Raw genomic sequence first — 20,562 nt, 5'->3', positions numbered from 1 at the left:
TTTATTCTGAAGCTAGATATGTTCTCTTTTGTAAATTTCCTACATCGCTTTATGCCACATTTACTGCACATTTACTTAGCATTGTTTTTTGTTCCATAATTGTTTGTGAATTTAACTCACCACTGAATTTTTCTGATCCTTCCTTAGGGAAAGAAACATTTATTCAACTTTCTATTTCCTTCAGTGCCTTTAGTATGCTTTACACATAAAAAGAAGCAACAAATATTTATAGAGCATAATAGAATAGAACAAGAACATTCCAAGATGGAAATTTAAAGATAAACTGCTTAAATCTGACTCTCCTTAAATTCACCAATAAAAACTTCAGGATACCAGTAATTTTATTTTGATTGAACCGGACTGAAAATTTAAAGTAAGACCACTTAAAAAGTTGAACAAACAAAAAAGAAATAAGACAAAACATAAAATAAACACATGTGTAACCTTAGTTTCTCCATTCCTCACCAGCATATTTTCATTAACAAGTCTATTTGTACTGCTTAGCATGGATCAGAGTCCAAGCATCAGAGCTTTTCTTCTGTGGGCCACCCTGGTTCTTTTGGATAGGGAGGTCTCCCTTCTTCTTGTTAATGTGGCTGCACCTGTAAAGCTTAGTTGTTACTCCAGTGGTGCTCAACATTGTATTTTGAGCTTTCCCACAGCTCTCCAGAATTACCTGCTAACTTAGTACCCACTGCCCTCTGGGAAACAGATGATGAAAGTAGACATTAATCTGCATCAAAGTGACAAGTTGGTGGGAGGATAGGTTTCACCAAATCCTGTTTTTCTTATTTTTTTCTTTTGTTCTGGGCTTATGGGAACATGTGATTTCTCAGCTTCCCCTGCTGTTAGGTGAGATACGGTGATGGAATTAGGAGTGGAAGTGACATAAGGTACTTCTGGACCAAAGCAGTTAAGAGCTAGTATGCCTTCCTCAGCCGCCTTCTCCCTAACATTACGGTCCAGGAGATCATGTGATCCAAATATTCTAGCTGTAAATTAGAGAAAGACTTTCCAGCTCACATCAGACAGATTTCTGTGTTTATCTGTTACATAGCATAGCCTAGCTTATCTTGAAAGATATATAGGGAAAGGTTCTTTTTCCTTTTTTTATTACATTATTGGAAAGGTCTCAAAATAGTTCTGTGTATACCCAAAGGTTTTAAAGAGTTCAGTACATAAGCTTTTCCAACTTTTCATTCCTGTTCTCTGTCTGCCATAGGACAGAGATAAATCCATTGAGGGCTAAGCTGAGCATTAAATCTGTGATAGTTATTGTATCTTACACAAAATTTCTCTTTAACTCAGAAGACTGTGGCTTGACATTAGGTCAAGTTTGTTGTGTCTGTCTTCTTTTACCCTAAGACCTCTGTATAAATAGAACTTTCTTAGAAATTAATCAGATGTATCCAGAAATGCCTGGATCTTAGTATGGCAGACAGGGCCTGGGCACAATATATCATCTTGATGTCATAAAGAAAAGCTGATTTACAGACATGAACGCTGGTAAATGAAAAATTTAAATAAATTACATAGCTAGATTTCAGTGGTCTCAGTACATGTGAAATTAGAAATTACATATTAAAGTATTCATAATTTCTTGATTGGGATAGCTGGAAAAATATTTCTCTTTCATTCTGTAAATAACCTAGTAATGGAGAATACTGCAAATAAAGAATGACATATGTGTCCTAGAACTATATGGACTATCTTACCAGTAGTTTTTATAGTATATTTTAGCATTTAAGTTTGAGTTAAATGTACGTTCCCAGATTTAAATGTTATAATTTCCCTTTTTCCTTTGTGAGAATATGAGAGTACATTGAATTTAATATTTAAAATTTTTGTGTTAATGTGCCACATTGCTCCTTGTTAATAATCACTGAATTTGATATTAATCAGAGCACTTCCAGTAATTTTTCTGATTAGGATAAATTTCAGATATTCAAAGCATTTTCTTTTCTCTTTGATTAAAAGGATTATGGATTTAATCTTAATTGGTAGTTTTGAAACCTATCTTAAAAGATTTCTCTGGAGTAAGGCATCTATTTTCCTTACTCTTTCCTTCCTTTCTTTCCCTCCAGTTACTTTAGAGAATGGAGCTCTCAACTGTTATCCCTTTCCTAGCTTCTACTCTTCTTTTTCCCACTGTGTCTCATGTCTTCTTCCATAATAATACCCATAAAAACAGAGATTTGGGACAGAGATTATGTCATATTATTCTTTATATTCCTCATGTATGTAACAATGCCTGACAAATAGAGATCCTAAATACATTTTTTAAAAAGAATGAGTGGGTGAGTTATCACATACATGAATAGAACTTTGAACACTGTTTAGGGATCCTTATGTCATCAACAATCACTTCTGCATTTCTGAAACTATTGCTGGAAAACACTGTGGGGAATCTAGGGCTAAATCAAATTCTTCTGACCAACACTCACAGAACCATTTCATTACAACATTGGTTAAACTTGGATAAGCCTAGAGAAGATACATTAAAGCCTTCATGAATTCCAGTTAAATCTGAATAATCTTTATTAACATGTCACTTTAGCAGTCTCACTCCCAGGGTCACAACACAGAGTTTATTTACTGAAATCTCTTTAGCTGGGAAATCAATATTGCATTCTTTGAACATAGTCTCCTATTTTTGCTGCTCTATCCCTCTCTCAACATCAATAGCTATCTTTGCAGTTTCATCAAGATCTCCAGTTCCTTTTTGTGTTTTTTTTTCAGTTCCATCCTTTTTCTTTTCTATCCAGTGCAGATCCCTTCATCTATAACATCAGTCTCGTGCTCTTCTTATACTCAATTCTATTGCCCTTTCTATCCTTCTGCTGCAGGTATTCTGCAAACCCCAATCAAACAAATATACTGCATGCCCACTCCAAGGTAGTAACTTTATATTATTGTTGGATAAAATAATAAATGTGTGCCTAGATTCAACTAAAAATATTTTAATTTCAAGAGGACTATGCTCTGTTGCCCTAGTTTCTCAGTACCTTTTATTGTTTTCTTTAAGGTTTTTAATCTAATTATTTCCTTTTTACTTTCATCATGTAATCTTTCTTCCTGATTGTGTTGTTAGGCAAATATTCTCTCTTCTTTCAGCCATCAACTTTTTTCTATATTTACCCTATTTGCTCCACTTTCAGTAGAAAAAAAATCCCTTCCCTTTAGTCAAAACAAGTATATCCACCTTCATTTTGGATGCTGTTTCTTCCTGCATTACATCATATAGTTCTACAAGATTCTCTCTATGAAAGATATTCAGTCATTTTTAAATTATTTTAACAATTAAATAATAAAATTAAACTTGAAAATTAGAATATGTGAATTTGAAAGCTAGACATGTATCATTTATAGAGATAGAAATTATTTTAGGCATCAGCTATATGGAAAATACTTAAATAATTTGTATGAATTATGATTGAGGCCCTACCTCCAAACTGCAACTAAAGAGCAAAAGAACCAGGCTTCAGTCAATGAGCACATTGATTGGTTTCAGTATTGCCATTTGATCAAAAAAGACATCCTAGGATTTTTGCTAAATATTCTGGGAAAGAAATTCTTGTGATTTTGCAACTGAACTTAAATAACCTAGGGGCAAGACGGGAATACAGATGCAGACCTACTAGAGAATGGACTTGAGGATACGGGGAGGGGGAAGGGTAAGCTGGGACAAAGTGAGAGAGTGGCATGGACATACATATACTACTGAACGTAAAATAGATAGCTAGTGCGAAGCAGCTGCATAGCACAGGGAGATCAGCTTGGTGCTTTGTGACCACCTAGAGGGGTGGGATAGGGAAGGTGGGAGGGAGGGAGATGCAAGAGAGAAGAGATATGGGGACATGTATATGTATAACTGATTCACTTTGTTATAAAGCAGAAATTAACACATCATTGTAAAGCAATTATACTCCAATAAAGATGTTAAAAAAAAAAAAGAAAGGATATAGAATATTGTAGGTACAACATCTATCTTGAAAGCCTGAATGGAAAACTGGCTGAACATGGAGAGCTTTGGGAGAAAACAGGAAAGAGAGATAGAAAATCTATTCCTGGTGGCATAAGATATAATTTGAGCACCTTTTAAACCCCGCCTTAAGCCATCCTTAATCTTTGGCTTGAGTCATTTTGTACCAGTCATTTGGAAATGAAAAAGAATTCACTAAAATTGTATTTAGTATGTAATGAATGCTCATTTATACTTGAGATTAATTACTGATTATCTCAGTTGAATCTGTCTAATTGTGAACCATTACCACTCAACTTTACTGCTATAATTTTATAATACTTTTTATAAAAATATGACATCTTTAAACTTTTAACAAAGGAATTTCCTGGCTATTTACAGATATTTATTTTACTAGATAAAATTCATACTTGTTACATTTCCAAAGTATAGAAATAATAACAAAAGATAAGTAAACTAAGCAAAACAAGAAAATAAAAAAACAGGATTTTGATAAGGATCACAATGGATTTCCATGTTGTTAGCAATTTATATTTCCATCTTTGAAATATCTTATTGAATGTTTTCTATATACGTATTTTAGCCTTCTTTATATTTCCCAGTAGATTTGTGTATCTCTTCCTATAGGTATTCTATTTCTAGTTTATTTTTTTCTTGCTATTTTCATATTACTGTTATTATAAATAAAATAAATTTTATTTATTAAGTTATTGATTTAGGAAAACTGGAATTGGTAGGAGGTCATGTGAAAATACGTGAGAGTAAGTGGATGGGTCCCAGCAGTGTGTTTAGACAGCTGAGAGCTCCTGGGTGAAAAGACTTAAGAATATAGTTGCATCGTACAATGGAGAGAGGAGGGTTCAACTGAAACAGACTCTATGCTGAGTTCCCTTCTCGTAAAAATGATATCACATTGAGCAAAACTGCTCATTACTCAAAGAAATTAAACAAGAATTTGTGGTGGCTGACTCTACATTGGGCAGGGTTGGAATGAGTGAGGTGTATCATTGCTTTTTCATTGGAAAAGGATAAGATCAAATGGAAATGGATATGAAGTGTATATAATTGGGATCATACCAATTTTGTGAGCTTGAAGATTTAGGGGTACAGCAGAACTCTTGTTCCTGTCATTGATATTTTTTTATATTTCTGCAAATAAATTATGTTCTCATAGTTTCATGTTTACTTTCTTGCCCTCTGCTGCTGTCATATAAAAGGAAAAAATATTGGAGATGGTAGAGGTAGGGCTGGAGATCAAGAGTTTCTTACAATTTTTCAGTTTGTTTTTTAAGGTATTTTATGTATGTCATTTTAAAGTAGTCAGTGTTTCTAAAGATATATAGGTACTAGAAATTTTAAAAATTCCTGAGACACAAATGTGAAATATGATATATTTCCAAAGAACGTGATCAACATAAATTTTACACATCAGCCTAATATTCATCCCCATGTATGTCGTTTCTTAAATATTAAAGGGAATAAAATAAAAGTTAATTTAAAAATGATGTCCATTCTTTAAAGAAACTCAAATTTACACTGATTAAATATCAGTGATTCATGAAGCAATGATATTTTGAATAAAATGAATGAGATTACACAGTTTGTATTGACTTAAGCTTGACCATAGTGATTCTGATCTTTAAAACCATATTCATCTCATTGATGGAAATATAAAATCTGAAATTATAGAAAAGTTATTTTATTTCTACTTATTGAAGTAGAAATGTGAAATAATTTCTTATGGTATAACAACATTTGAAAAACTAATCATTATACAAAATGATGTTAAAATATTTTTTCTAGTAATTTATAGAAGGAAATATATAATAATGTTACAATATCTTGAGGAAACAAAAGGACATAATATACCAATTTATCTCTTGACTTGCAGTAGAAATAACCTTTAGCACAATGATATTTAATGTGAGAATTATTGTAAAAGGATGATTTTATATGTGAATAGGTTTAAAAGTCTTTTTAAAAAATTTTTGACTTTGTTATAATTTTCCATGGCTTCTGCATTCAGGTACTTCCCTTTTCTTGAGATTTCAAGTACAAGAAACATCTTATTGCAAATGGGAAACTTATTTTTTATTCTTTCACATATAATAGCTAATTTTGCTCCAAACTCTCGATATTTCATCTTTTATTTTCTTTGAATGAGTGAGCCTCAGACATTATTCTTGGCTAATTTAAAAGAACATGAAAGAGAGAATACATGGGGAAATGAGCACTTCATCAACAAATCTAACCTTTGGAATTTCAACATAATGTAGAAACATGTTATAGAGGTAATTTGTTGATTTGTAGTTAGTATATATGAAAGAAATTCTCGTGAAGAGAGCATGAAACTAAAGTTGTAATGTCCTCATGTTTCTGATTTCTTGAGCTTTATTCATGAATGTAACTGTCCAAAATAAATTGACTACAAGAGTTTTTAACTATATTTGATATATTCAGTTTCCTTTAGCTTTTAATTTAATTCCCCTTTTTCTGTTCCATGATCCCATTAAGGATACATTTTGTTACCTAAATTATTTGGAATTACATTTAGGTTTCATAAATTATTTGGAATTCTTCTGTATAGGACATTTGTCTTTTCCATCCCATTTATTTATTTATTTGATCATTTATGTATATCACTTCAGTAGGGACATGGATATTTATTTTTTACTTTGAGTTGTAGCTCAATATTGCTCTATTTTGTTGTTCAAATGTTCCATCTTTGGCAATTGGGAGATGTTTCTGTTGGGTTCTGTGTCTTTTTCACATCCCATCAATATGGGTTTCATTTAGCTATTTTTTTGATCTGACTAAACAAGATGCTCTAGTTTTACCATGTATGTTTCCTGCTTAGGTCCTAGAATCAGCCATTTCTCTCAGGAAACTGGTTTCTTTTATTGAAGAATGGTATTAGAAACAAAGATATTGGGAATTCCCTGGCAGTCCAGTGGTTAGGACTCAGTGCTTTCCCTGCCGGGGCCCAGGTTCAATCCCCGGTCCTGGTCTGGGAACTAAGATATCCCACAAGTGGCGTGGAACAGCCAAAACAAAACAAAAAGAAAGGCGTCTTTGCTTCTGTGCCCACTCAGTGGAAAGGAATAAGAATAAGGAGAGGTATGTGTGTATTCTAACACGTGTACATTCACATACCCAGAAATACTTCTTTTTATACCCATCTGTATCTATATTAAGCTGACTATGAGTTCATTCTGATGGCTGCAACTCTAATCTATTACCATATGAATCATTCTTTGCTTACCTATAAACTCACATTTCAATAGTGAGAACCTAGCTTCCTCCATCCACCATAGATTTGCTTATTCGTTCAATTCCAGTATACATGTATAGCAGTATAAGAATTACTTCCCTGTGGGAAAAACGTTGTCAACTAAATTACAGTACTTATTTACAGTTCCTTTTTCCTTAAGTCTTACACTCCCCACTTTTTTCCATAGTTGCTATGGTCAGCACATCCCCATCCCATCCACCCCCCTCTCCCTGTCTCCCAGCCCCAATCCCCATCTCTACAATGAGGTTATTTCATACATAAGCAGTGCATTTAGATTTTTTTGTCACATTCTGCATTCTGTCCAGGGATCCCTGGACTTTCTAAACAATTGCGTACATTTAGGTTTATTTTCTGTGCTATAAAGTTCTATGAGTTTTGACAAATGCATAATATCATGCATTCACCATTGCAGTATCATTCAGGATAGTCTCACACCTACAAATCCCCTGCATTTCACCTATTCAACTCTCCCACACTCTCACTCCCAAATCCCTGGCAACCACTGATTTTTTTAAACTCTATTTATAGTTTTGCCTTTTCCAGAAATTAACATAATTGGAATCATATACAATAGTATGCTGTCTTTTCTGGCTGGCTCTTTTCAATTAGCAATGTGCATTTAAGATTCATCCATGTTTCTCATGGCTTGATAGTTCATTTCTTTGTATCACTGGATGAAATTCAGTTATATGGATGTACAAAAATTTTATTTATCCATTCACCTACCAAAGGAGAACTTGGTTGTCCTTTGGCAATTATGAATAACGTTGCTGGAAACATTCACATTTAGATTTGCATGAATATAAATTTTCAACTCGGTTAAATACCTAGAAAGATTATTGCTGGATAGTTTGGCAAGACTATGTTTAGCTTTGTAAGAAACTGAGACTGTCCTCCAAGTTGACTGTACCATTTTGCATTTCTGTCAGCAATGACTGAGAGTTCCTGTTGCTCCAATTCTCAAAAACATTTGGTATTGTCAGGTTTTTTTGTTGTTGTTGTTGTATTTTAGCCATTTAATAGGTGTGTAGTGTTTATCACATTGTTTTAATGTGCTATTTCCTATTGACAAATAATTTTAAATGTGTTTTCATATACTTATTTGCCATGAAGTATATATTCTTTTTTGAGGCATCTGTTCAGATATTTTGCCCATTTAAAAAAAGATTGTTTTCTTATTGTTGAGTTTTAAGAATTCTTTTCATATTTTGAATACAAGTCCTTTATGAGACCTGTTCTACAAGTATTTTCTCCCAGTCACTGGCTTGTCTTTTTATCCTTTTAACAGTGTCTTGGCAGAACAGAAGTTTTTACTTTTATGTCCAACTTGTTTTTAAAAAACAGATTTCGCTTTTGATGTTGCATCTAAAAATTCATCACCAAAACCAAAGTCACTTATTTTTCTCCAGTGTTATAGAATAATATATTTTGCATCTTACCCTTAGGTTTTTGATCCATTAGGTTTTTGATCCATTTTGAGTTAGTTTTTGTGAAAAGTGTAAAATTCCTTTAGATTCCTTTTCCCTTTTCCTTCTTTCCTTCCTCTACTCCTTCTTCCCCCTCCCTACCTCCCTCCCTCCCTCCCTTCCTTCCTTCCTTCCTTCCTTCCTTCCTTCTTTCTTTCTTTCTTTGTCCCCGCACCATCTATTGAAAGGAGCATCCTTTCTCACTTTTCTCTGTTAAATTGCCTTGTTCTTTTTTCAAAGATCAGTCAGCTCTACCTGTGTGGGTCTACGTCTGGGTTCTCATCTATGTTCCACTGATCTATGTGCTTCCTTTCACCAGTGCTATGCTGTGTTGATTACTATAGCTGTATAATAGGTCTTGAAGTCATATAGAATCAGTTGTCCAACACTATTATTTTTTAGTATTATGTTGGGTATTCTAGGTCTTCTCCTTTTTCATATGAACTTTAAAATTACTATTTCAATATCTACTCTTCTTGGATTTTGATTAAGATTTCATTAATCTATTGATCAAGTTGGCAAGAATGATAATCTTAACAATATTGTGTTCAAATCCATGATCATGGTATTTCTCTCCATTTAAAAATCTTCTTTGAATTCTTTCATCAAAGTTTTATAATTTTTTGCATATAGATCTTATACATATTTTGTTCAATTTCTCTATCAGAATTTCATTTTGGGGGGAGCTCTTGTAAATTGTGTGTCTTTTTAAAATTTCAAAACCCAGTTTTCATTGGTGACATATATAAACAAAATTAACATTTGTACATTACCCTTGTATGTTGCAACCTTGCTATAATCACTTATTGATTCCAGGAGTTTTTTCATTGATTACTTGGGATTTTCTATGCAGACAATCATATCATCTCAGAACAAAGACAGTTTATTATCTTCTTCCAAATCTGTGTACTTTTATATCCTTTTCTTGCTGTATTGTGATAGCTAGGACTTGTAGTATAATGGTGAATAAATGTGATGAGAAAGGAAATCCTTGTCTTGTTCCAGATCTTAATGGGAAAGTATCCAGTTGCTAACTACTAAATATGAAGTTAGCCTTGGGTTTATTGTAGATGTTTTTTATGAGTTGTTGAAGTTCCTCTAGATTCATATTTTATCATGAATGCACATTATATATTCTCAAATAATTTTCCTGCATCAATTGATATAACCACATGATTTTTCTTCTTTAGTCTGTTGATGTGGTAAATTACATTAATTGGCTTGTGAATGTTGAACCAAATTTGCATATGTTGAATATATTTTACTTTCTGTGATATATAATGTTTTTATACATTGTTGGAGGTGATTTGCTAATATTTCGCTGTAGGGTTTCACATCTGTGTTCATGAGAGAGATTGGGCTTTATTTGGTTTGGTATTAGGGTAATGCTGCTCTCATAGAATGAGTTAGAAATGTTCCCTCTGCTTCCATTTTCTGAAATAGGCTGTGGAGAATTGGTATTATTCCTTTCTTAAATATTTGGTAGACTTCATCAGTGAAACTATCTGAGCCTGGAGCTTACTTTTATTTAAGTTCATTAATATCAATTTGATTTCTTCAGCAAATTTAGGCCTATACAGTTCCAGTGTGGTCTGAAAATCCATTCTAATTCATTTTTTGCACTTAGCTCATTTCTGTTTCTTTTTCATGCACAGACAACAAACAAATGCACGTATGAGTGAACAAGCAAAAAAACCTATCTGACTTCCTCTACATCCAAAGAAGCCTCTAGATAGCTATGCATCTGTGCCATGTAACTCAAATATGTTCATCCTGTTCCAAATATGAATCAGACTACTGCATTCAAAGCTGTCAGGCCAAAATTTTTTGAACCTAGGATTTTAATATCATTTCTACTTTTGCTTTAGTTCCCTTGTAATTGTTCTTACTTTGTAAATATTGGTGATTATACTTTGCAACTCCAGAATTTCCTTTAGGTTCTTTCTCTATGTATAAATTCCTAACACTTTATTGATATTCTCTGTTTGATGAGACATTGTCATCACACCTTCCTTTAATTCATTAAACATTGTTTCTTTTACTTCTCTGAACATACTTATAGTAGACACTTTGAAGTCTTTAAGTCCGATATGTAGTTTCCTTTAAAAGCTTCTTTTGTTTGCTTGTTTTTCTATAAATGGAACATACTTTCTTTGTATGTTTCATGAGCTTCTCTTTATTTATTTATTATTATATTTTTTTTTGCGGTACGTGGGCCTCTCACTGTTGTGGACTCTCCCGTTGCGGAGCACGGGCTCCGGACGCGCAGGCTCAGCAGCCATGGCTCACGGGCCCAGCCTCTCTGCGGCATGTGGGATCTTCCTGGACCAGGGCACGAACCCGTGTCCCCTGCATCGGCAGGTGGACTCTCAACCACTGCCCCACCAGGGAAGCCCCGTGAGCTTCTCTTTAAAACTGGACATTTTAGATAATATATTGTAGCAATATATAGTGACACCACCCCCTCCCAACCTGGGGCTTATTATTGTTGTTGTCATTTCTTTCTTCTTTATTTTTTAAAAATGATCTGGTTGGACTACTTCAATAAAGTTAATTTCCACCACAGAGTGCAGCCTCTGATGTATCTCCTTAGAATGCATAGCATTAGACGTGTGCACAGTTTTCCTTAATTTCAGGATCAGTGTGGTTTTGCCTAGTCTCTCTTGACTTTCTTTTTCCCTGATCTCTCCATTAATTTTCTGCTGATCTGCCTCTACTGGTATCACACTTAGCTGTTAGCCTCCACTAATAGATATCTAATTGGTCCATATTTTCAGCAATGCCCTGGGCATTAACTGATCCTGAGTCCTGATCACCCATTTCCAATATGTGTGGCGGGGGGCAGGGTTCCCACACATCCATTAAGCAATGCTCTGATACTGGCTTGGTGTCCTACAATCCATTCAACTAAATTGTGACACTATTTACTTAGAGACAGAATCAGATCTCACAGCTTAAGAGCTCAGTACTACAAGAATGACTGCCCCCCACCCCCAAAACACACCCAGTCACAAGTCCAGGTTGTCACCTGTGCTTCTGCCCTACCTGCTACAGATCAGTTTCCAACTACCCCTCCTCAGGTTCAATTAATTTATTAAAGTGGCTCACCGAACTCAGAGAAACATTTACTTACTAGATCACTGGTTTACTATAAAAGCATGTAACTCAGGAACAGCCAGGTGGAAGAAATGTATAGTGCAAAGAATGGGGAAAAGGCTGAATTTCCATGTTCTTTCTGGGTGTACCACTCTCCTTCAGTCTTAACTTTCAGCTACCAGGAAGCTTGCTGAACCTTTTTATTTTTGGTTTTTATGGATGCCTCATTACAAATGCATGGTTGATTAAATTATTGGCCATTGGTTTTTGAACTCAATCTCCAGCGCCTCCCCTCTCCTCCCAGAAATCAGGAAGGTGGGACTGAAATTTTAACTCTTCAATTACATAGTTGCCTCTGTGGCAACCAGCCCTCATCCTTAGGAGCTTTCCAAAAGTCACCTGATTAACATAACAAGAGACTTTATCACTCTCATCACTTAGGAAATTACAAAGGTTTTAGGAGCTCTGTGCCAGAAAGGGAAACAAAGACTGTATATATATATATATATATATATATATATGTTATGTTATGATAAATAACAATATCACACTTCACAACCTGGTCTAATTAAAGTTAGACCCCCTTTTCAGAGACAGAGTGCTGCCAGTTCAGGTTTTCTCTGACTTCAAGAAGATTTTTAGCTGTCTTTTCCCTGGTTGTCTTTGTTAAACTTGCAGCTGGTCTATCACTTCTCTTACTGCTGTTAATACTTTGGAACTACCACCCTTCACTTAATTTCTTACCTCTATGATTTCCATTGTTTTCAACAATGTCCTAAGGACATGAATTTCACCAAGCTCTGAATTAGTTTCGAACCCTTAGAGCTGTAGAGCTCTGTGTTCTTAAATTTCTTTCTCACTGGCAGGATTTTTGTATTATGATTTCTCCAGTTGATGATCGGAATGTACATGGGAGTTGTGAGGCTTAACCCCCTGGTCTCAGCTTACCCCTTTTGACAAGGAATCTCCGTCTTACAGGGAGCTGAAGTGGGGTGATTGGGGACAAGTACACATTCTGTTGTTCTTGGGGTAGAGTTTCTGTCCTATGAATAGAGGCTGGGTAGAAGAAGGAACCCCAGACCTTTGGCCGCATATGACTGCGATAGATTCTACAACACAGATATGGGAGGGGTGTGAGAAAAGCTGGTGGCCTTCCTCTCCATAGCCCTTTATTGGGAGCTTGGAAAAACTGTCTTCTTTGCTTCACATGGAGTAAACCTTTTAGCACACTAGGCTGCAAAGGTGTGTGTGTGGGGGGTGGGGGGCAGTATATAGGAGTGTATTGTAGCTCAAGTATCACTGACTCTCATTCTTCTAATTGGGATTTATTTGATTTTATTGAATAAATATTTCTTCATGTGCTGTGTTCCCTTTAAAATTTTTGGTATTTATAATGGGTGATGCTTTATAAATGGATGCTTCTCTTGGAAGATGGTCTGTCAAGCTTCTCCTGCCATCATTCTGGAAGTCTCCAGCCCTTAGGATTTTCTATGGACACAAGCATAGAAGTTATCTGTGGATAAGGTAGTGTTACCTTTTATATTTCCAACCCAATATGCCTTTTATTTATTTATTTTTCTTGCTTAATTGCACTGGCTAGGAACTGCAAACAATATTGAATAGACTTTATAAAAAGTCACAACCTTTCTTTGGTTCTGACCTTAGGGAAAAGGTATTCATTCAATATTTCACAAGGAAGTACACTGTACTGGTAAGGTTTTTGTATACGTCTTTTATGAAGTTGAGAAATTTCCTTCTCTTCCTAGTATGCTGAAAGCTCTTTTAACTTTTTGAAGTGTATTATCCTTCTTATATGTTGGATTTTATAAGGAATGTTTCATTAAGGCTTTTGCAACTATGTTCATGAGGGATATTGAACTATAATTTTCTTTTATCCTTGTGAAATTTTCTTGGTTATGTTGCCACTTCGAGTTATGTATTTTCATATTTTTAGCCTCTGATATCAATGTACTCAACTTTGATATGGGTCAGGATAGGCTAATATATTCTTAATAATACTAAACCAAATCTTAGTGGGTTAGAATAATAAAAGTTCATTTTCCATTCATGAACAGTTGATTGCATGAGTTCTCCTGGGTTGTCTTCACCCAGTAGTGGCTAAGTGATCCTGGCTCTTTCCAGGACGACGTTTTATGATTCCTCAAATCTCTCCCTGGATCCTATACATATGTACGGGTGATAAGGAAATAAGGAAAGCAAAAGGAGAAAATCATGGTCATCTGCAGAGGCATACATCAATTTCTTCTCACTTTCTATTGGTATAACTAGACATTTGGCAAAAATATCTCAAGTTAAACATTTTTGTTGCAAGGAATCCAAGCAAATTGGCAGAGAAATTTGCTATTAATTGTGTCTTTATATCACTCCTAGTATTGTATTAAATGGATCTCACAGACAGTCCAGAGATTGTTCTGGGTCAGTCTGATGAAGTTAAAGCATATCGAGAAAATAACTTGGGAAGATTAAAGAGTTAAACAGTGATCTGTGTAGGATACCTGTGTAGGATAAAGCAGAGATAGCCACATTTAAAGCAATTAACTGGATAGACGTTTCCACAAAAGGTAGACCTCTTTTTGACCACAAGTAATAACATTATTCTTAATACATAAATGGGGATTATGAACACATAGTATGCTGTGTTAGGTTGAGCAAGGTTTTGTGAAGAAAGATCAAAGCAACAGTTGCAATTTCTAAATAGCTAAACATCTTCCAGGGTCATATAAATCTAACCGCAGATTTGTAAAACAAAATACAGTGGAATAGAAATTAAAAGAATGTTCAAAAACGCCATCATTTCAAAATTCTACAAAATGAAATAAAATTTAATAAAAGACACATTAAAATTATTAGACTATCAAAATGCAGTTACCTTCCCTCAATAATACAACTCCAAAGGTAAAGATTTTATACTGAGAAATATTTTAGCATATTAGAGCTTATTTCAGTTATTTATTATCTATGAGCTTCTTTTAAATATAATGTTCCAACTAAGGTTATAATTTTACTTTGTGTGGATCAAAATTATTCCTCATTAGTTAGCTACATTGTTCAGGTGCACATTATGCATCGTATTAAAATTATACTAAGTAATAAATGGATAAATGGAAGACCTTAGAAAATTTACACTTGAATTAAAAATGGAAATGAGTTGCTAAAATGGAATGAAGCATCTCACATTTTCAAGGTAATATTAAAAGTCTATTTTTGGTGAATATTTACAATGTGAAATTAAGTTCCTGTTACTGCAGACATATTAATATACAATGTAATAAAATAATATACATGACAAAGAAGCATGTAAGAAAAGAGTCCAATGGAGATGCAATACATAACAGTGTTAAAAAGCAAAACAATATAGCCAGTCTCTGGCTGGCCCCAATATTTTTCAGTTATGTAATATAAACCTAACCTAAATATGCCTTAGGATTAGTTAACATTTGTGCATGTAAACTACCTACTAGGGTATAGTAAACACTGCATTTATTTGTGTTAAATTTAAAAAAAAGTAGGGAGGGGAGGAAGAGAATAAGAGAGAGAGAGAGATAGAGTCAGGTTTGGAGTCAGGTTTTCTTCTCATTTATATCACAGTCCAAGGTGAGCAGTAAGTGAAAGGGATGTTCTTTCCCATACATTCACTCCAGGCTTCTAGTCTAGAGGCTTTACCATCCCCTAGGGTTTTGGTGTCTCAGATGAATACTCTGAGTCAGGCTGGCAATCATGAGAAGAAAGGAGGAGAAAAAAAATATGTTTAAAAAACAGGCCACTGGTGGTATTGATTATTTCTGCCCACATTCCACAGGCCAGACTCTTTCGGTCAAAATTTAGATAATAAGAATCAAAACATTTCAGGGAAAAAAAGAAAAAAACAACTAAGAAAACAATTCAAAACAGAAGAAAATTGTATCACAATTTTGAAATCTGAATCAAATATTGATTCAAATCTGAATCAAATATCCTTTTTTTTGCCAATCTGTTTTTTTAATTAATTTATTTATTTTATTTATTTTTTGCTGCATCGGGTCTTAGTTGTGGCACACGGAATCTATGATGAGGCACACAGGTTCTTTCGTTGCAGCGCATGGGCTCTTCATTGCGGCGTGTGGGCTTCTCTCTAGTTGTGGCCTGCGGGTTTTCTCTTCTCTAGTTGTGGTGCATAGGCTCCAGGGTGCGTGGGCTCTGTAGTTGTGGCACAGGGGTTCCAGAGCACGTGGGCTCTGCAGTCTGTGACACGCAGGCTCTCTAGTTGAGGTGCATGAGCTCAGTAGTTTTGGAGCCCTGGCTTAGTTGCCCTGCCGCATGTGGGATCTTAGTTCCCTGACCAGGGATTGAACCTGTGTCCTCTGCATTGTAAGGAGGATTCTTTACCACTGGACCACCAAGGAAGTCCCCTGAATCAAATATCCTTAAACAAGCATTTGCACTTATAAAAATAAATAAATAAATAAATAATCACCACAGAATTTGATAAAAAGCAGGAAGATACAAAATGAATTGCCTGAAATAAGCTGAAAATAATAGATGAACTACCAAGTCATTTAAAATTGAATACTAAATTTCAATGTGATCAAGTGTAAATAGATTTAAGTGAAAATCTAATTAGGAGAGTTGAGGAAATGAATAAATGCAGTCAACAGAATGGAAATAGAAATAATGAGAGGTAAAATGCATCAGAGAGAAACAGTAATAACATGAAGATTCAACATAGTATCTTGGAGCCTGTGAAACATTAAAATCTTGGAGCCTGTGAAACATTAAAATAACAGAATGAAAAGAAAGCGCTAATTTTTAAAGTAACATTTAAGAAAATTTTCTGAAACAATAGAAGATCTGAGTCTACATGTTTGAAATAGTCCCTCTTACTTTGGGAAATTTGACCTGAAATGGTCTACTTCAAGTTATATAAATAAAATTTTGGGGACTTACAGGTAAAAACTGAATTCTGTGGGTGTCAAGGTGAAAAGTTGTATTAATTGACAAAGGAGAGAAAATCAGGTTAGCATCAGAATTTTGACAGCAACATATAAGGCTGGACAAAAATGGAGATGCCTTTTCAAGGAAATCCAGGAGACAAAAATGTAAGTCAAGAACTTATAACCATCCAAGTTGTCCTCATTTAACAAGTCTCCAGAACTTCAGTTTTTTTCACAGGCAAGAACACAAGAATCACTGTACTATCCTTTCAGAGGAATCTTGCAGAAGATGAGCTTTATTCAACTGAGAAATAATTGTAAAAGGATAGCAAAAGAATAGCTGTATGTGGAATCCTCAATTTTTATATTGGTACTTGGCATGTGGTAAAGATCGCATTTCTTAGTTTTCCTTATGTGTAGTTATGGCCCTGTTCAAGTCAATGGGATGTAAAGTAGTGTTTGCCAATTCTATAATGTGTCTTTAAAGTGACGGGTTGTGCCTTTGTATCCTTTATTCCTTCTTCCCTTTGTCTAGAATGCTTATATAATAGTTAGAACTGGAAGAGTGTTTTTGGACTAGGTGGACAAAGAGGTCATGCATTATGAAGAAACAAGTCAGAAGAGCTAGATACCTGATAGTATATAACCTTACATGTAGATCTTAAGAGTGCCTACATGATATGAGGGATAAATGCATTTCATTTCTAACTTTTAAAAAGTTATTTTGGGTTTCTGAGACTAGAAATAAAATCAAATTCTAATTAATACAGAGCCGGTCCATACAGTCCTTGCAGGTCATTTGTACCGTGTTCCAGTTTATCCTAAGTGTAAGCAGAAACATGCATGGTTTTGGTGGAACTAGGAGACATTTACTGATCAGGGAACCACTGGTCAGTAAACAGTAGAAGTGGATCAGAAAACTTGTAGTTGAATTCCCATGGTTGCATTGGATGTGCCTGAGGGCCTTATCTATTGAGCTTCTTTGACAAACTGGAAAGGCTATAGGTTTGCTTAGGTTGCTGCAACTGACAGTTGGGCATAGATCATGGTCAGAAAGGCAATATTTTACTGTCAAATAATTACAGCAGTAATGTCTTTTATAACTGAAAGTTTTAACCTTTCATTTTAAAAATAAACATCATGGGGTGCTATATCTACATATATGTTTGCAATAAAAAAAAAGAAACGGAGGAGGATTCTTTTAGTTTTAATTTTTTGAAGTCTTTTTAATACAAATATAGGATGATGAAAATTAAATGCCAATATAATGTTTCAGGGAAGGAGTTTTAGCAATTCAAGTATAAAATAGTTATTTTTTAAATAGCAAATTTCGTATTAATGGTAACCAAATTTTTGTTTGTTCTTTTTTTAAATTTAATTCAGTTTGTTTTTTATAATTTTCTGAGTTGTCCTCCTTGCAATACTTGTTTTAATGTTGTCTTCTCTGATATTTCTCCAACTTTGCTCTTAAAATACTCTAAACTACCAATAAAAATTCCAGTGAAAGAACACTCTGTATTTAAGTGAATTGACTTTTTTTTTTTTTCTGATTCCAGGACTGGCAACAATCTAATTTCAGCCAAATCAAGGTTCTAAATAAAGGCAACCAGGGAAGGCAATTTCTTTTTTTCTGAGATCTTTCTTTGGAAAAGCATGCATGACAAAGCTCTAGAATAAAGGTCTTAAAAATAAGACCTGTCCTATATATACTTGGGATGGATAGATGGACGTTGGGGCATTCCTAAACAGAGAGTAACAATTTTGTTTAGTTTTTTTCACTACTTTGTGTCATTCTGGAAAAAAATATTTATATCAAATATTAAGATATTTTAAACCAACAAGGTGGCATGATTTGCTCCTGTATAAACTTTATACCTGTCATGTTAAAATGTTTGTAACATTTTTTTCAGTTGATAACCTTTAGAAAATCCTGCTCTGCATTTCTAATTGCAGACCTTTGTTTGTTTAAATAGTTTAGGGCTGGAATAAATTGAATTATATCAAACAAAAGAAAGGTCTATAAAGATTATATACTCTGTTATGCTTTTATGACTGAATATGATAGAGCAAACATTTTCAGTACTTCTTTTTGGAACAGTTCAGATTTATGGACACTTGAAAATGAAGAGTTAATTAAAATGATAGGTTTTTTTTTTTTGTATGAGAAGATGAATTGAATTGACTTGGAATTGTTAGAATTTTAACAAAATTTAGAATTTTCCAATCTTTGACATGGGGACAAGAAACAAAGTTTTACCTGTTAATAAAACAAAGCAGTAAAGAACTAAGAAAAAGAAAGAAAGAAACACAAAAAGCTTTGTGTTCTCTGCAGGGATGGAGAGCTTTATGTAGTTGCAAAGAATATATATTAATATATTTTGCTAATTTTTATCATGATAACATACAATCAAAAGGCATTTTGTGTCCTTTATTTTTTTGGTATATGCATCTCTTAATCTCCAAGAATTCTAAAAGGAAATGATATAATGCTACTTTCCAAGATTTTTAAAGAATACATTAACATTTCAGTATGACTTGAGACAACCCTGAAAGATTAAAAAAACTTTAATGTATTTTGTTGAATAGGGAATTAACAAATATATAATTCAGTTTATTCATAAAAATCACCACATTAATTAAACTGATTTAAGATTATTTGATATTTTTCTTATTATATATATTTTCTAGAAATTTTTTTGCTGTTACTTGACATGTCACTAGTATCAGCAGAAAAAGAAAGAATTCAAATACTTTCAACATATTTTAGGTCAAAATAAGCATATTTTTTGTTATTTTTATCTTATATTTTTATTTGAAAAATTTATATCACCTTACAAACTTTAATAAAAGGTTTTTTTGGGAAAATAACCTTTGATATTTGAGTTTACATATAAAAACTAAAAAGTAGTCTAAAATATCAATTAACACTAACTTCAGTGATTAGATAAGGAGTTAGTAGAGAGGGATAATGTCCTACCTAATCTGATCATTTTATTTGCCCTGGGCCGTTATCTGTAAAGACTCTGTTTTTTTTTTGCGGTACACGGGCCTCTCACTGTTGTGGCCTCTCCCGTTGCGGAGCACAGGCTCCAGACGCACAGGCTCAGCGGCCATGGCTCACGGGCCCAGCCGCTCCGCGGCATGTGGGATCTTCCCGGACCAGGGCACGAACCCGTGTCCCCTGCATCGGCAGGCGGACTCTCAACCACTGCGCCACCAGGGAAGCCCTGTAAAGACTCTTTGACAAATAGATTATTCCAAATGGAGTAAATACATTCATTGACTTGAATATTACAAATTTGCAGTTTTAATTAGGAGTAAAGCTTGGCTAGTCGAGCTTTATTTTTAAAGAAACTGGTTGTCCTACAGTAAAAAAATAAATAAATATTCAGCACGTACTATAAATGGAGTATAATGCTAAATATAAACAGAAACAATGTTTAAACTATATTTTCTGACTTTAAAATTTTTTTTATTGAAGTATAGTTGATTTACAAGGCTGTGCTAATTTCTGTTGTACAGCATTGTGATTCAGTTATACATATATATATATATATATATACACATTTTTTATATTCTTTTCCATTATGGTTTATCACATGATATTTTTTTTGATGCCACAAAAAAGTTTTAATTTCATACCAAAAGAAAACAAAAGTGAAGTAAAAATAATAATAAATGACAAGCAGAGAAAAATATTTGCAACTTATAAATCAAAGACCAAGAATCAATATCCCTGATATATAAAGAGCTGTTGAAATAAAGAAGTAAGAGGTCAACAACCAAAGCAAGCTA

This window comes from Leucopleurus acutus, assembly GCF_964270905.1.
Source record: "Leucopleurus acutus genome assembly, chromosome: 5".
In the NCBI taxonomy this organism is placed as follows: domain Eukaryota; kingdom Metazoa; phylum Chordata; class Mammalia; order Artiodactyla; family Delphinidae; genus Leucopleurus; species Leucopleurus acutus.
The sequence above is the reverse complement of the archived record's forward strand: the minus strand, read 5'-3'. Positions refer to the sequence as shown.